General features: G+C 43.5%; 1 protein-coding gene across 3 annotated transcripts in view; it reads left to right on the top strand.

Annotated features, from left to right (window-relative positions):
* Positions 1 to 3,352: 3,352 nt before the first annotated feature.
* The window catches only part of FAM135A (family with sequence similarity 135 member A), a 113,187-nt gene continuing 101,474 nt past the window's right edge, over positions 3,353 to 15,065 (top strand). For 2 of the 3 annotated variants that reach the window (XM_075862003.1, XM_075862005.1), the window contains exon 1: positions 3,353 to 3,561. The gene's annotated coding sequence lies outside the window, so the exon portion shown is untranslated. The remainder of the gene's footprint in view (positions 3,562 to 15,065) is intronic. The other variant, XM_075862006.1, reaches the window with a different exon arrangement.

Here is a 15,065-nt window from a genome sequence, read left to right on the forward strand (position 1 = left end):
TCAAATTTTTTTTATTTTTTTCACGAGTCAGGAAATATTATAAATTAATTCTAATTTATAACATTTCCCATTTTTGGTCACTAGATGGAGCTATTCCCAAAATTGCAGCATTGCAAAATTGGGTAAAAAGCCCTCGCTCTAGTGAGCTCTCAGCATCCCCCCCCCCCTCCTTTATCCTGGCTAGTGCCGGGATAAACGAGGGGTTTGAACGGTGTAACCTCCTACACTGTGTCGCCATTTTTTGAGCTAACACACAGTGTAGTAGGTTTACATACAGTAGTAAACACACACAAACACGAACATACATTGAAATCTCTTACCTGCTCCTGCCGCCGCGGCTCCCTCCGGCCCGTCCGCTCCGTCTGCTGCCGCTGGTCCAAGTGCACAAGTCCGGAAGCCGCGACCGGAAGTAGTAATATTACTGTCCGGCCGCGTCTTCCGGTCCACAGGAAAATGGCGCCGGACGGCGCCAATTTCAAATTGGACTGTGTGGGAGCGGCGCATGCGCAGTTCCCACACAGACGCCGTACACACAAGTGAATGGGACGGGAGCCGTTCGCAGTCCCTATGGGACTGTGGCTGCCGTATTCCATGTCTTTATGTGTCGTTAATCGACACATACAGAAATGGAACAAAAAATGGCAGCCCCCATAGGGAAGAAAAAGTGTAAAAATAAGAAAAAGTAAAACACAAACACACAAATAAATATAAACGTTTTTAATAAAGCACTAACATCTTTAACATATAAAAAAATAATTTGTGATGACACTGTTCCTTTAAGAAAGCTCATTAGCATAAACCAAAATCGCTACTAACGTTGTGAAAAAAGATCGTTATTTGAAATAAAAAGCATTATTGTCACCTACATTACAGCGCCGATCTCCTTATATAGGAGATAGAGCACTTATAATGTGGTGACAGAGTCTCTTTAAGGGAGCTGGAGGGGAAAAAGGACAATGGGTTGCTCATTAGCATAAACCAAAATCGCTCATAAAGTGGTAAAAATAGATAGTTTTTCTAAATAAAAAGCATTACTGTCACCTACATTACAGCGCCGATCTCCTTATGTAGGAGATAGGGCACTTATAATGTGGTGACAGAGCCTCTTTAACTCAGGTGCGCGCACTGGCCCTATAAGTGCGGGCACGAGCTCACGCGCACGCTACGGGACCCGGCCGGGAGAAGCAGAAGTGAGCGCTTGCATCTCCTGAGGAGGAGATGGGGACCAGCGCTCACAGATCCATGGCTGCGGCCGTCAGGAGGTGAGTAAGCCTGACGGCCCGCGGCCATGACACTATGTAAGGGCTCATGCACACTGGCACAGAGCCTGGTATTTCTTGAGATCTTCTCCCCTAGAAGCAATGCTTTTAGGGGAAAATGCCTCCGTACATACAGAGTAAGATGGAACATACCAACTCCGTATGAAATCTGAGGCATATGGAGGTACAGTAGAGGGCTCAATCTCCTTTGGGAGACCTAAAACTGTCCGGTACAAAACAGATCTGTAAAACAGCAGTGTGCACGGGCCCTATACAGATACTACATTTTTCCCCTGCAAGAAAGGTTAATAGATACAATCATTTTTATTGTAAGCGCAGGTAGGGCTGGGCAATTAACTGAAAAAAATAAACAAAACCGAAATTCAGTGCAATTAACCGATGTCATCTTGCGCATTTCGTTGTTTTTAATGATTTTTCTTCCCAGATTAAACTATATCTGCATCTTTAGGACACATACACAGTTGAATCCAATGGTAGAGCAGGGGGCCGCAAGGGCAGCTATGGCGGGCAATTTACTGTGTAAAGGGCAGCTTTGGGGGGCAATTTACTGTGTGGAGGGCAGTTATGGGGGACAGTATACTGTGTGGAGGGCAGTTATGGGGGACAGTATACTGTGTGGAGGGCAGTTATGGGGGACAGTATACTGTGTGGAGGGCAGCTAACAGAGCTGAGGCTTCCACTTTAGAGATGAGCATTTCCATCCCATTGCCTCCGGCTCTAGATGGCGTCAATCAGGGTCTCCCGCATGGTTCACTAAAGCATCATTCCTCCGTTTGCGACCTGATCCCGCTACAACCCAGGATATCCCCAACATACCAGGCTGACCCAATTTGAGGCACTATAGACTCCCTTAACCCCCAAACTCCTGAGTTTTCTTTCCTGGGAGAATGGAATGCAGACTCTCCTGCCCCTTTGTCACTAATACCCATAGCTAACCGCCTAATACATTTACTCCAAGTTGTATCAGTGGTGAAGAACATATTGGTTGGCCGGCTGTCCCCTGTGTTCCGCATAGACCTGGAAGTAAAATCTACTCTGCGTGAAGAGCTACACTAAAGACAGATCTACACTACTCAGAATTCTACGACCCTACAGCCCTTTGGAATACTAGAATTTCCACCGTCGGCTCCTCCTCAACTTATCCAGGAAGACCCTTCTGCAGCGTGCTGCTCTTAAACCACTAAGGCCCTGTTCAGTTTGTTGCTGCTATCTTTGTAGTGGAAAAAAATGTCCGAACTCACCTCCCATTGATTTCGCTCGCAAACAACGACATGCCCTTTCTTTGGGCGTTTCTGTCTCTGACCTACTATTGACATCAATGGGAGGCAGAAAAAGGGTTTTTTGCCCGTGGCCAAAAAACTCTTTGAATAACGGCGTGCAGGCAGGTCAAAATCTGCCTCAAAATTAATTTTTCTGCAAAAAAAACTCAGTGTGAACAGGGCCTAACTGGCCTGCTCCGTTCCCACTGCATCACCTATAGATGGGGTTTCTCCTTGTCACTTTAGGCTACGATTGGTGATTGTACGGTACCCTACATTCTCCATTAGGCCTGCAGGACTTTCTACATAAGACTCGAGTTGGAGACGTGACTCTGATGGACTATATCTGAATTGGTAACCTCACCTTTGGACAGATAGACCATGGTCTCCCCAAAAGGGAAATTTTGGGGCATAGGGCCCTGTGCCCGACTAGTTGTGGGAGCCTAGTTGCTATTGCAACCTCTAGTACTACTCCAATTCTGGTCTTCTTGCAATAAATTAATGAATTGGGCATTGCCAATGCAGGAAGGGGCACGATAGGGTGTCTATGGTGATCAATGGTTGTCCACATAAACTTTGACAGTGGTACTGCAGAATGGGCTTCCACATTTCCCTATAAAAGCCTTAGCTATAGCCTCAGATATAACCTGAGTAGTCACAGACCAGTCACAAGTGTCAGACCAGCAGTACATGTAGTGCTCATAGCGACTGCCTGCTGGTCTATAGGCACTACCTGTATACTGAGGTGTATATATGCAGAGCCCCTGCAGTGTATGGCGCCCTCGTACCACACACAGAGCCGGTGTATGATCAGTGACGGTCCCGTGTAACACAACCGCACAGCAGTCAGTCGGTGCGGGCTCAGTGTGGCTCCCCCTCCTCCCGGCTGTCATTCAGAGGCGGAGCTCTGAGCTTCTCTCCTCCTCTCTATGTGTCCGTGGCCGGCCGGATGGCTGTCCTACTCAAGGCCGGGGCTTTGGCCGGGTCTCAGCGGCTTGTGTATTCTTCTTCACCGGCGGCGGGTAAGAGCTATGTGTGTGGGTGAATCAGGGGTCGGGTTCAGTAGGCCCTGTACAAAGCCCGGCGGGGCGGACATAGCTGTGTGTATTATGTGTGTGCAGGGTGTGACAATATTGTGCCCACTGCCAGCAGTCATGTGTCTCTAGATGTCAGCCCTCTGTGTGGTGTGTGACTGCCGCTAGTGTGTGAGGGGTATGCAGCCTGGGTGTGTGGGTAGTCTCTTAGCAGAGTATATCCTGGTGTGTGGTGCCCAGCTCCCCACTGTACCCACCACAGTGGTTAAATGTGACCCTGACAAGGTAAATTGTAATGTTATGTGAGGGGCTACACTTGTGGTTTAGTGCCCGCTGCTGTTGCTATCTTGCCCTATTTCTGACACCATAAGAAGCTCCTCCAGTAAAGCAGTTGACACAGCCAGAGCGTAGACATCCAGTGGTGGCATCTGCTCTCCTAAAAAGAAGAAAAATATTCCTTATGAGGCCTGAAGGACTCCAATAATCACACAATAATCTCACTTTTTACAATTGATTAATCCAACCGTAAACAAGCACGCGTTGATATGTTGATACCGGAAAATTTAACATATGGTCCAACTTTCCCAGGGTTCTGAATGGCAAGTTATGAAAAGATACTGGAGATGTATTACAGCATAACTAGTTAGACAAGGAGTCTGGGAAAGTTGGATAAGAACCATTGTAAGAGATGAAGTTGTGTGCAGATTGGTTGACACCTACCGTTCCTAGAAAAGATTCGCGTTAAGGGTATATTCACACGTGGCAGATTTGTTGCAGTAATTTCTGCGACTATCCCATTTATCTGAATAGAACTTGGAGAAATCCATATACATGCTGCAAAAACAATCCCATTTAGGAAATGGTCTAAATTATTAGTTGCAGATATTTCTACAACAAATCCGTTGCGTGTGAACATACACGTAACTGTTGTTTTTTATTTTGGGGGATCGCTGTTAGAACTGGAATACAAATGTCACCATGTTCTGTGTGTTTCCTTCTGACAACATAGAAATGTGTGGTTGTGCACTGGAATAGTACCAGGTTATCGGATGTTTTCTTCCATTGTCTAGCAAAAACCAAGGTGGAACAAATACTGTAGATTTCAGAAGCCAGGGAAGGTGGGCATCCAGTGACATCCATCAGCAGTCCATTATTAGGCCACGTTCACACGGCAGTATTTGGTCAGTATTTTGTATCAGTATTTGTAAGCCAAAACCAGGAGTGGAAAATAAACCGATGTGAACAGGCCATTCTACTTTTCTCTGTGTCGGGCTTCCGTTCATGGGTTCTATTCTACCTTTCCGTCGGAGGAACAGATGAACGTAAAGCCAGATGGAAACCATAGCTTCGGTTGGCATTAAAGGGGTTATCCGGGGACCAAAAATTGCAATACTATATTTATGTGAAACTAAGTAACTTGCTAATATACTTTAATTAAAAATTCTGTACTAAAAGGTGCAGTTCAAACCTCGTGAATTGTTCCCGGAAGTGCTGGAGCTTTTCTAATAATGATGACGCTCCGACACGGCCCTACGTGACTGAGCTCTCGCTTCATGTGCTGTTCGCAAATGTGACCGCACGTGGCTGTCACATTGCCTATTGCTTGAGTCCCGAGCAGAGCATCAGCTAGCACTTTGCTCTGGACTCCAGCTCTGCTCAGGGGTTTCCTATTGCTGGAGTTCCCGAGCAAAGCATCAGCTGATGCTCTGCCTGGGGACTACACAACTTCTGCCCACATCACTGTCCATATATGGTCAGTGACTTCAGGGGTTTCCTATCACTGGAGTCCCCAAGCAGAGCATCAGCTGATGCTTTGCTCGGCAACTCCAGCAATGGGAAACCCCTGAATTGATCAAATATGGACGTTGGGAGCAGGGCTGCAGTTCCGAGCAAAGCGCTCGGCAATGTGACAGCCACGTGCGGTCATTTTCACGAACCGCACATGAAGCAGGAGCTCAGTCACGTGGGGCAGTGTCGTAGCATCATCACTTTTAGAAAAGCTCCAGCACTTCCTGAATAATTCACGAGGTTTGAACTGCACCATTTAGTACAGAATTTTTAATTAAAGTATATTAGCAAGTTACTTAGTTTCACATAAATATATTATTGCAATTCATACCGCAAACTAACTGAAGCATTAACATTGAAATCAAGCTATGGTTTCCGTTTGGTTCCTCCGATCGATAGGTCGAACGGAACCAATGAACGGAAGCCTGACGCTGATGTGAACAGGCCCTAATGGAAAGTTTTGCTCCTCTTCCGTGTATTGGACCCACTCCTGGTTTTGGCTTCCAAATATTGATACGAAATACTGCCCAAAATACTGTGTGAAAATGACCTCAGAGGTAAAGGCTTCTTGGAGCCCTGGTTCCACTAAGGCTACTGCAGAGTCCTCGATCGTTTCTGTGGTCGTAGTATTGTAACGTTCTACTGGTTAAGTAACACGCCTGTTCTGTGTATGACTTTGTTCACATTATTATTTTTAGGTAAAATAATACATAGAATGTAGGGCAGCAAGCCCATAGGTTCTATGGAACCAAAAAGCGTGTTTTTGATTGATTGTCATGTCTGACGCGGTTTTGTAGATGCTGTATAGTAAAGGCGGTTACAATATTTGCTACTGCACAAAAACATTTAGGGGCAGATTTACTAATACTGCCATTTTCTACGCCAGTCTTAGCTATGTGCCCCACTGGAGTAAGATGTGACAGATTTATTAAGAGGTGCGTGCCTCCTAATAAATCAGTTGCATCTTTCCACTGGTCGTGTGCCAGAATTGTGGCGCAAAGACTGCTACCATGTGGAGTCCATTCCCCCACCCCGTTGGACATTAAAATAAAAAAAAATTATACTCTCCTCACCGCTCCTCTTCGCTTTTCCCCTCCGGCTCCCTCAGAATACTTTGGCTCATACAATGTCCTGATGCCAAACAGCGTCAGGGCTATTATGCGACACTGCACTTAACACCATCAGTATTGCGTCCCATACAACGTCCTGACACTGCCCAGCGTCAGTACCATGTATGAGCCACAGCATGCTGAGGGCGCCAGAGGGGAGAAGAGGTGAGTACACTTTTTTTTTTTGCCGCATTGTCTGATGGGAGGGTAGTGTGATCTGGGAAGGCAAGTTACAGGACCTCGGCACTGGCCTCTACCTTGCTACGCCCCACAGAGTGAAAACTACGCCAGCGAGGAGCTGGCGTAGATTTCCACTATAATTTATGCCAGTTTTCTGGCGTAAATTATAATAAATATTTTAAAGCATGGTAACCCGCCCTCTTTTCGTAAGCCATTCGCCTTCAAAAAAAAAATCCTTTTGGGCCGTATTGTGACTTTTCTGTGGCAGAAAACGGACGTAGAAAGATTGATAAATTCCCCCATAGGGTGCAGCGCTTCTTGAAATCAATGGGGGCGATAGCAGAAATATTGATCTGTTTTTGTAAATACCGGGACAGAATATAAAAAATATAAATAACACATTAGTGTAAAGAGACCCTGAGGTCTTTTTCAGATATATGTGTTACAGCTCTATGGCTAGGTTCACACAAGAGTATTCCTACATATGCAGAATACGGATCATATCCATACATCGGTATGTCATCCGGATCACGGGTTTGCAATACTGATGGCCTGTCTTCTAGGGAGGAACAGGAAATACATAGCACAGCCCCTTTGAAATATGGATAACTTATGGATCGTAGACTTGAATTGACGTTTTACTACGACATAAAAGTAAGTTATGCTGCATATTTCAAATACCCGCCTATTTTATAGTACCACGTTAAAAAACCTATAGATTAACCCTTCCTGACATTTATTGTGCATGCACATAGTAATCGGAAGGGGGGTGTATGGCACTGACTGAACCGGCTCCACGTGCCGTGGGTGTCGACTGTATGTAACTGCTGACACTTCGCTTTAACGGTTAGTGATAACTCCAATCCTGGCCATTTAACCACTTAGATGTCATGGCCAATAACGACTGTGATATCTAAGCCGTTAGACAGCGGGGGACCCCATTGTCACCACCTCCCAACAATGTGATTGTATGGTGCCGATGGGTTGTGATGGCAGCTTGGGGGCATAATGAAGGCCCCTAGGTCTACCATCATGGTCCATCTGTAAAGGGTACAAGACGTCAAAAAGCATAATACACTGCATTCTAATTTTTTATTTTTAGTTTTTTTTTAAATGTATTAAATGTCGATGGAAAAACAAAAAAGCTATGGCTTTTGGAAGGCAGTGAGGAAAAAATAAAAAATAGCTGTTGCGGAGAGAGGTTAGAATTGGTTCTTCAATACAGACTTTATAAATATGTCCGTAACACAGATGAAAAATACACTTTTGTGAAAGAAGCCTATACAATGGAGCGGGTTTATTTTGGGAAAGTTTGCCTTTATTCCTATGATGAGATTCAATCCCGTTTTTTGTTGATATATCTATATCTGGCTCCCACCCAGAGCTATAATATGCCTTTCTGAAATATTTTAAACATTTGATGCCACCTGTGCTGCGCTGATAAATCTGCCCCAAGGTACAGGAAATTCCTCCAGAATTGTCAAAATGTTGTAAAATACTTGTATCCTTTAGAGGTCTGCGATCCAGCATGTTAGGCAACGTTCACATCTGCGATGCATTTCCGGTCTAAAATGCTGGGCAATATAGTGCGGCACGTTGCACTATTTTGTCCAGTAAAACGATGGACAACATGATGGAAACCCGACGGAACCCATAAAAGTTTGGCTGATGGTATAGAGCAACGGAAACACCGAACACAGATGTGAATGATGCCTTAACTGACTGAAAACAAGAATGAAAAGGTCTCTAATTTTCTTCACAATTCTGGTATGTGCACACAAAATAAAAAACGTCTTAAAATACGGAGCTGTTTTCAAGGGAAAACAGCGCCTGATTTTTCAGACATTTTTCACAGCGTTTTTTTACGGCCGTTTTTGGAGCTGTTTTTCTATAGAGTCAATGACAAACGGCAGAAGAAGTGACATGCACTTATTTTTCGCGGCCGTTTTTCAAAACGGCCTTGTAAAAAAGGCCACGTCAGAACAGAATGCCGTTTTTCCCATTTGAAATCAAAGTGCAGATGTTTGTAGGCGTTCTGCTTCCGATTTTTCGGGACTTTTACGGCCCAAAAAATGTCTGAAAACACTCCATGTGAACATGCTAACATATGGAGATAGGCTGGATCCAAATAAGATTGTGTAGGACCTGGATTTATTTGTTTTGTGTGACCAGTTCTTGTGGCCCCCTGGTTAAATATCGTTCTTCTGTGTACACGTATACTACTCCGTGCTGTGCACCTTCCTCTGCAAAGCTGCTGAAGTAATAGGTGTCTGGGGGCTTAAAATGGCTAGTTTGTCATGTCTGCAGTTATTGAGACACTAGAGAATAAGCAGAGGTTTGTATGTTTTGTGCAGAGCTTGGCTTTTTAAACTGTATAGTTCTGTTACTGAAGCATAAAAAAAACACCTTGTTTTAGGCTCTGTTCACACTGGCATCATTGCTACAGTTTTTACGGCATCAATAACGAATATCGTTGATCCATTATGATTTATTTACTGATGAGTTTGCCAGGATTTAGGTTTTAATTACTAGATCGAATAATGCAGCAGACTATGCTATTCTTACTTCCAAAAAGGTACGGAAACCAGATGGAAAAGAACGAATGCAAGTGTGAACAAAGCCTAAGTGCACATATGAATAACCTTTGTTCTAGTTCTTAAGGTATCCCTCTAATTCCGATCTCCTGCCCAATCTGACCTATGGCCTGCCGAGACGCTAGTGCACGCTGGGCGGTACAACCGTGTAACACATGGAGAGTATTGTGCGCGGGTCCTAATAATGTACGGCCCGTGCACGATACTCCCTGGGCCTAGTGAGTTTATTAAGAAATACTAAAATACAGAGCTAAGTAGAGCATAAAGTATGTAACTCCGTATTCTGTAAATGTTATATCTTTCTTCTTCTCGTTGTATCTGAACCCTTAGGCCTTATTCACACGAGCACGTCTGATTTGCGTCCACAAAAAAAGACTGTTTTTTTTTATCCATATGAATGTTTGTGTTGTATCCGTGTGGTTTCCGAGTGTCATTCATTTTTTTTTCTCCTCTACAAGCACTTCGTGATTTAAGTTTTTTTTCTTTTTTCTGCTTTACTTGGCAACTGATCAGTGACAAACACACAGCACACGGATGTTGTCCGTGTGCCCTTTGTTTTTTTCACGCACACATGGACAAGTCTGTTTGCAGAAAAGGAGCAGAATAGGACATCGCAACAGACACCCGCTACATCAAAAAAAAGAAATGTGTGAATAGCCCCATTGAATTGCATTGGTCAGTGCACTGTCTGTTGTTTAAACGGACAGCACACGGACGAGAAATGCATTTGTGTGAATAAGGCCTAAGTTTAAGATACAGATAATATTGTGAAATCGTAAAAAAGAGGAATTCATATAAATGTAAAATATGCTCCTTTTTTACCTTTTTGTTTTTTTCTTGTTCCATTGACTTGCGTAGGTTACATGTGATTTCTAAAACTGCACAGGACAGCAGAGTGGGATTTTCCAAAGATTTTGTGGCTCAGATCTCACCAAAAGGAGACCCCTCTAGCATTGTATAGAGAAGTGGAAGGGTGAGAACACACGGAGCAGCAGCCATACACGTCCGAAATCATGCCTACATGCTGTAGCAAATGATCGTGTGATTTTTCTGGTAATGCCCTAATTTTACCACCAAAATCATAGGCTATTCGCCACCCATGTGAGCTTAGTTTCTGTCACGTGCGGCGGCTGCTGCTCTGTGTGTTCTCACCCAAACATTGTCCTTTACTTAAGGGAGCTGGAGGGGAAAAAGGACAATGGGTTGAAATCCAATCTGTCCGATCCATTACCCCCCCAACAGCAGTCGTCTACTCTTCACCACAGTCCCAAGATTGTTGGTGGATCCCGTTAAAGTGGCATCAGGCATATACTATACATCTGCCTAGCGGGAACAAGCCCCAATTCTCTTTAAGTTATTAACTGAACGGTTAAATTAAAGAAACCAGGAATGACATGAAGACATTAACACTGAAAGGATATTTTGAGAGCGTGTTTATCCTCCAGCATTTGACCCTGTCTAAGATAATGAGGGGGTCATATCCCTTTAGTATGGCTCCCTTGTGTAATGGATGTGTCCTGTTCCCTGGTCTCACAGGCTTCCTTTTCCTCTTACCTCTATCCTGTGCTCAGTGTCATAGTGTTATAAGAGCAGCTGACTTCAGCATAAATATTTCATGAACAGATGTTTGACATCCGGATCTGTGAGGAGCATGTATATTGTGTTCACTGTAACAAAATCTTTATTTGGAACTTTAGTCATATTTTTTTGGGTAAAATATTGAAGCTCTTTGGCGCTTGTTACATGAATACAGGAGCTCATTTTTTAGTGGTCTAGCAATAAGAACTTCCTAAGGCCTTATTCAGACGAACGTGTAATACGTCCGTGTGACGGGCGTTGAAACAGCGGCCGTCCCACGGACCTATGTAATTCAATGTGGCCGTTCACACAGCCGTTGTTTCAACGGAGCGTGTGAAGGGTCCGTGAGAAAATAGGACATGTCCTATTTGTTCACTCTTCACGCATCCCTCCATAGACTCAACTATGGGGGATGCGCGATATCGCGTCCCGCAGAGCACGGATGAACCTCGGACGTGAAAAAATGCCGTTTTCCACGTCCGAGATGGGCAACACTTGTGTAAATCCAGCCTTACAAAAATAAAATAAAAGTTCTAAAGGCATTTGCCACCAGGCTCTTGGAATATTTTAATCCCTGAGCTCAAAAATATAACAAGTTAGTGTGAACATGTAGTAATAATGATCCGAATATTTATATATTGCCAGTATATTCCACACCACTTTACAATTTAGAGAGTTCGTTCTCACAAGAGCTTACAATCTATCAGGAAATAGGGACACAAGGTAAAAGTGCTTGATTTGTAAACTGCACCCACCATCTTTTGTACAATACTAGGAAAGAACCATAAAACTGCAAGAGCCAGTCACCAAGTCAGTATCTCTGTTGGCATATATGTATATGAAGTGCATTAGGATGCAACAGCGTGGGGTATACTGTTGAATGAAGGGATTAGGTTTTGAGAACTAATGTAATAGAGGGATGGGGGTAAAGGAAAGGAGTCAGATTAGGGAATTTGATAAACCAGCCTAAAAAGATGTGTTTTCAGGGCACGCTTAAAACAGGGAATGTTAGGAATTCAATCTGATAGTCCGAGGTAGTACATTCCAGAGGACTGGTGCAGCACGAGAAAAGTCTTGGAGATGGGAGTGGGAGGCTCTGATTATGGAGCACTTTAGCCCTAGATTCTTTGCAGAATGTAGATCATGGGTAGGGTGGTATACAGAGATTAGGAAAAAGAGAGGGGCGATACAGCACTGTGGAGAGCTTTGTGGGTGAGAGTTATACAGGGTGGGCCATTTATATGGATACACCTAAATAAAATGGGAATGGTTGGTGATATTAACTTCCTGTTTGTGGCACATTAGTATATGGGAGCGGGGAAACTTTTCAAGCTGGGTGTTGACCATGGCGGCCATTTTGAAGTCGGCCATTTTGTATCCAACTTTAGTTTTTTCAATGGGAAGAGGGTCATGTGACACATCCAACTTATCGATAATTTCACAAGAAAAACAATGGTGTGCTTGGTTTTAACGTTACTTTATTCTTTCATGAGTTATTTACAAGTTTCTGACCACTTATAAAATGTGTTCAAAGTGCTGCCCATTGTGTTGGATTGTCAATGCAACCCTCTTCTCCCACTCTTCACACACTGATAGCAACACCGCAGAAGAAATGCTAGCACAGGCTTCCAGTATCCGTAGTTTCAGTTGCTGCAAATCTCGTATCTTCACAGCATAGACAATTGCCTTCAGATGACCCCAAAGATAAAAGTCTAAGGGGGTCAGATCGGGAGGCATTTCTTCTGCGGTGTTGCTATCAGTGTGTGAAGAGTGGGAGAAGAGGGTTGCATTGACAATCCAACACAATGGGCAGCACTTTGAACACATTTTATAAGTGGTCAGAAACTTGTAAATAACTCATGAAAGAATAAAGTAACGTTACAACCAAGCACACCATTGTTTTTCTTGTGAAATTCTCGATAAGTTTGATGTGTCACATGACCCTCTTCCCATTGAAAAAACTAAAGTTGGATACAAAATGGCCGCCATGGTCAACACCCAGCTTGAAAAGTTTCCCCCCTCCCATATACTAATGTGCCACAAACAGGAAGTTAATATCACCAACCATTCCCATTTTATCCATATAAATGGCCCACCCTGTACATCTAATTTTAATTCTAAAGCGAAGGGGCAACAAGGGTAGTGACACTGGCAAAGGGTAGGTAATTGGTTTGGCAGTTGGATAGAAATAAAAGCCTGGGCAGACGGTTGACATACTGCTAGTGCAGGCGATTCAGCTGCACATGGACCCTGCATGTAGGGAAGCCCAGCCAGGGATCTAATAACTAATGACTATGGGCTAAGCTGCGGGTGAGTGAGACTTGTATATGGTTTATCTACATTTTTGGTTTCAGGTAGATTAATGCTTCAAGGGAGCATTGCTTAGCAACAATAATGGGCAGCGCAATTTATGGCAATTACCGTACAAAAGGAAAGCAGGTAGGTATTAGGGTATGTGCACACACACTAATTACGTCCGTAATTGACGGACGTATTTCGGCCGCAAGTCCCGGACCGAACACAGTGCAGGGAGCCGGGCTCCTAGCATCATACTTATGTACGACGCTAGGAGTCCCTGCCTCGCTGCAGGACAACTATCCCGTACTGTAATCATGTTTTCAGTACGGGACAGTTGTCCTGCAGCGAGGCAGGGACTCCTAGCATCGTACATAAGTATGATGCTAGGAGCCCGGCTCCCTGCACTGTGTTCGGTCCGGTACTTGCGGCCGAAATACGTCCGTCAATTACGGACGTAATTAGTGTGTGTGCACATACCCTTACAATGTCATTGAAGTTTGTGTTTGATTTATGTTTATAGCGTGAGTGAAATATGTGTAGTGTTCGCAACATATAGGGCTGTCACGATACTGGAATTTGGACTTCGATACCGATACTTTGTGTAGTATTGCGATTTTCAATACCAAAACGATACTTTGCCAACAATAATAAAAAAAAGAAGTTCTTCCATTTTCTGATGTGAGGCACATGATGCGATGAATTTTGAATGTCCCTCACATTAATAGTATTTAACCCCATCATGTTTCTCAGTCATAATGGGTTAATGTGTGAGGTACATGATGGGGTTAATTACTATTAAAGAGGCTCTGTCACCACATTATAAGTGCCCTATCTCTTACATAAGGAGATCGGCGCTATAATGTAGGTGACAGTAATGCTTTTTATTTAAAAAAACGATCTATTTTCACAACGTTAGGAGCGATTTTGGTTTATGCTAATGAGCTTTCTTAATGCCCAAGTGGGCGTATTTTTACTTTCGACCAAGTGGGCGTTGTACAGAGGAGTGTCTGACGCTGACCAATCGGCATCATGCACTCTCCATTCATTTACACAGCAGAATCGCGTTCTTACTAGAACATGATCTGCAGCCACATACACAGCGATTCTGCTTGATTAACGTTACTGCAGTGTCCTGATAATGAATACACCTGACCATCCAGCCTGGACGTCATGTGTATTCAGAATCCTGACACTTCTGACTCTTTTCTGTGAGATTCCAGCAACGGAAACGAAATCTCGCGAGATTACGGAGGTAAACGAGATTTCGTTTCCGTTGCTGTAAATCTCACAGAAAAGATTCAGAAGTGTCAGGATTCTGAATTAAGAAAGCTCATTAGCATAAACCAAAATCGCTCCTAACGTTGTGAAAATAGATCGTTTTTTTAAATAAAAAGCATTACGGTGATCTACATTACAGCGCCGATCTCCTTATATAGGAGACAGGGCACTTATAATGTGGTGACAGAGCCTCTTTAATGTGAGGCACATGGAGGTTAAATTCATCGCACCTCATGCCCCACAATAATAAGTGACAGAAGTTCTTATTTTATTTCTTTACAGCGTACACGTCATAAATGACGCAAAACAATTGTTGTTCAGGTCATTACGGCCGCGCCAATACCGAATATGTGTATATTTTATGTATTGAGACTTATTTTAATGTTTATTGTATACCTATTATACTTTTGTCTTTTTTGACACAAAAGTATTTAACATTTCATAATGTTTATTGTAAAAAATGTGTATGTGTATTTTTTTTATAGCATTACTTTGTTTTTATTTTTTTATTTTTAAACTTTAATGTACATTAGCCTGTGAACTGATAGTACACAGGCAGTTATTAGGACATACCTAAGTATGCCCTAACAGGAAATATGGTCAGACAGCCCTGGGGTCCTTTAACCCCTTCCCTCTTTGGCCGCTTTTGACCTTCCTGACAGAGCCT

Source organism: Rhinoderma darwinii, chromosome 4 (genome assembly GCF_050947455.1).
Source record: "Rhinoderma darwinii isolate aRhiDar2 chromosome 4, aRhiDar2.hap1, whole genome shotgun sequence".
Lineage (NCBI taxonomy): Eukaryota > Metazoa > Chordata > Amphibia > Anura > Rhinodermatidae > Rhinoderma > Rhinoderma darwinii.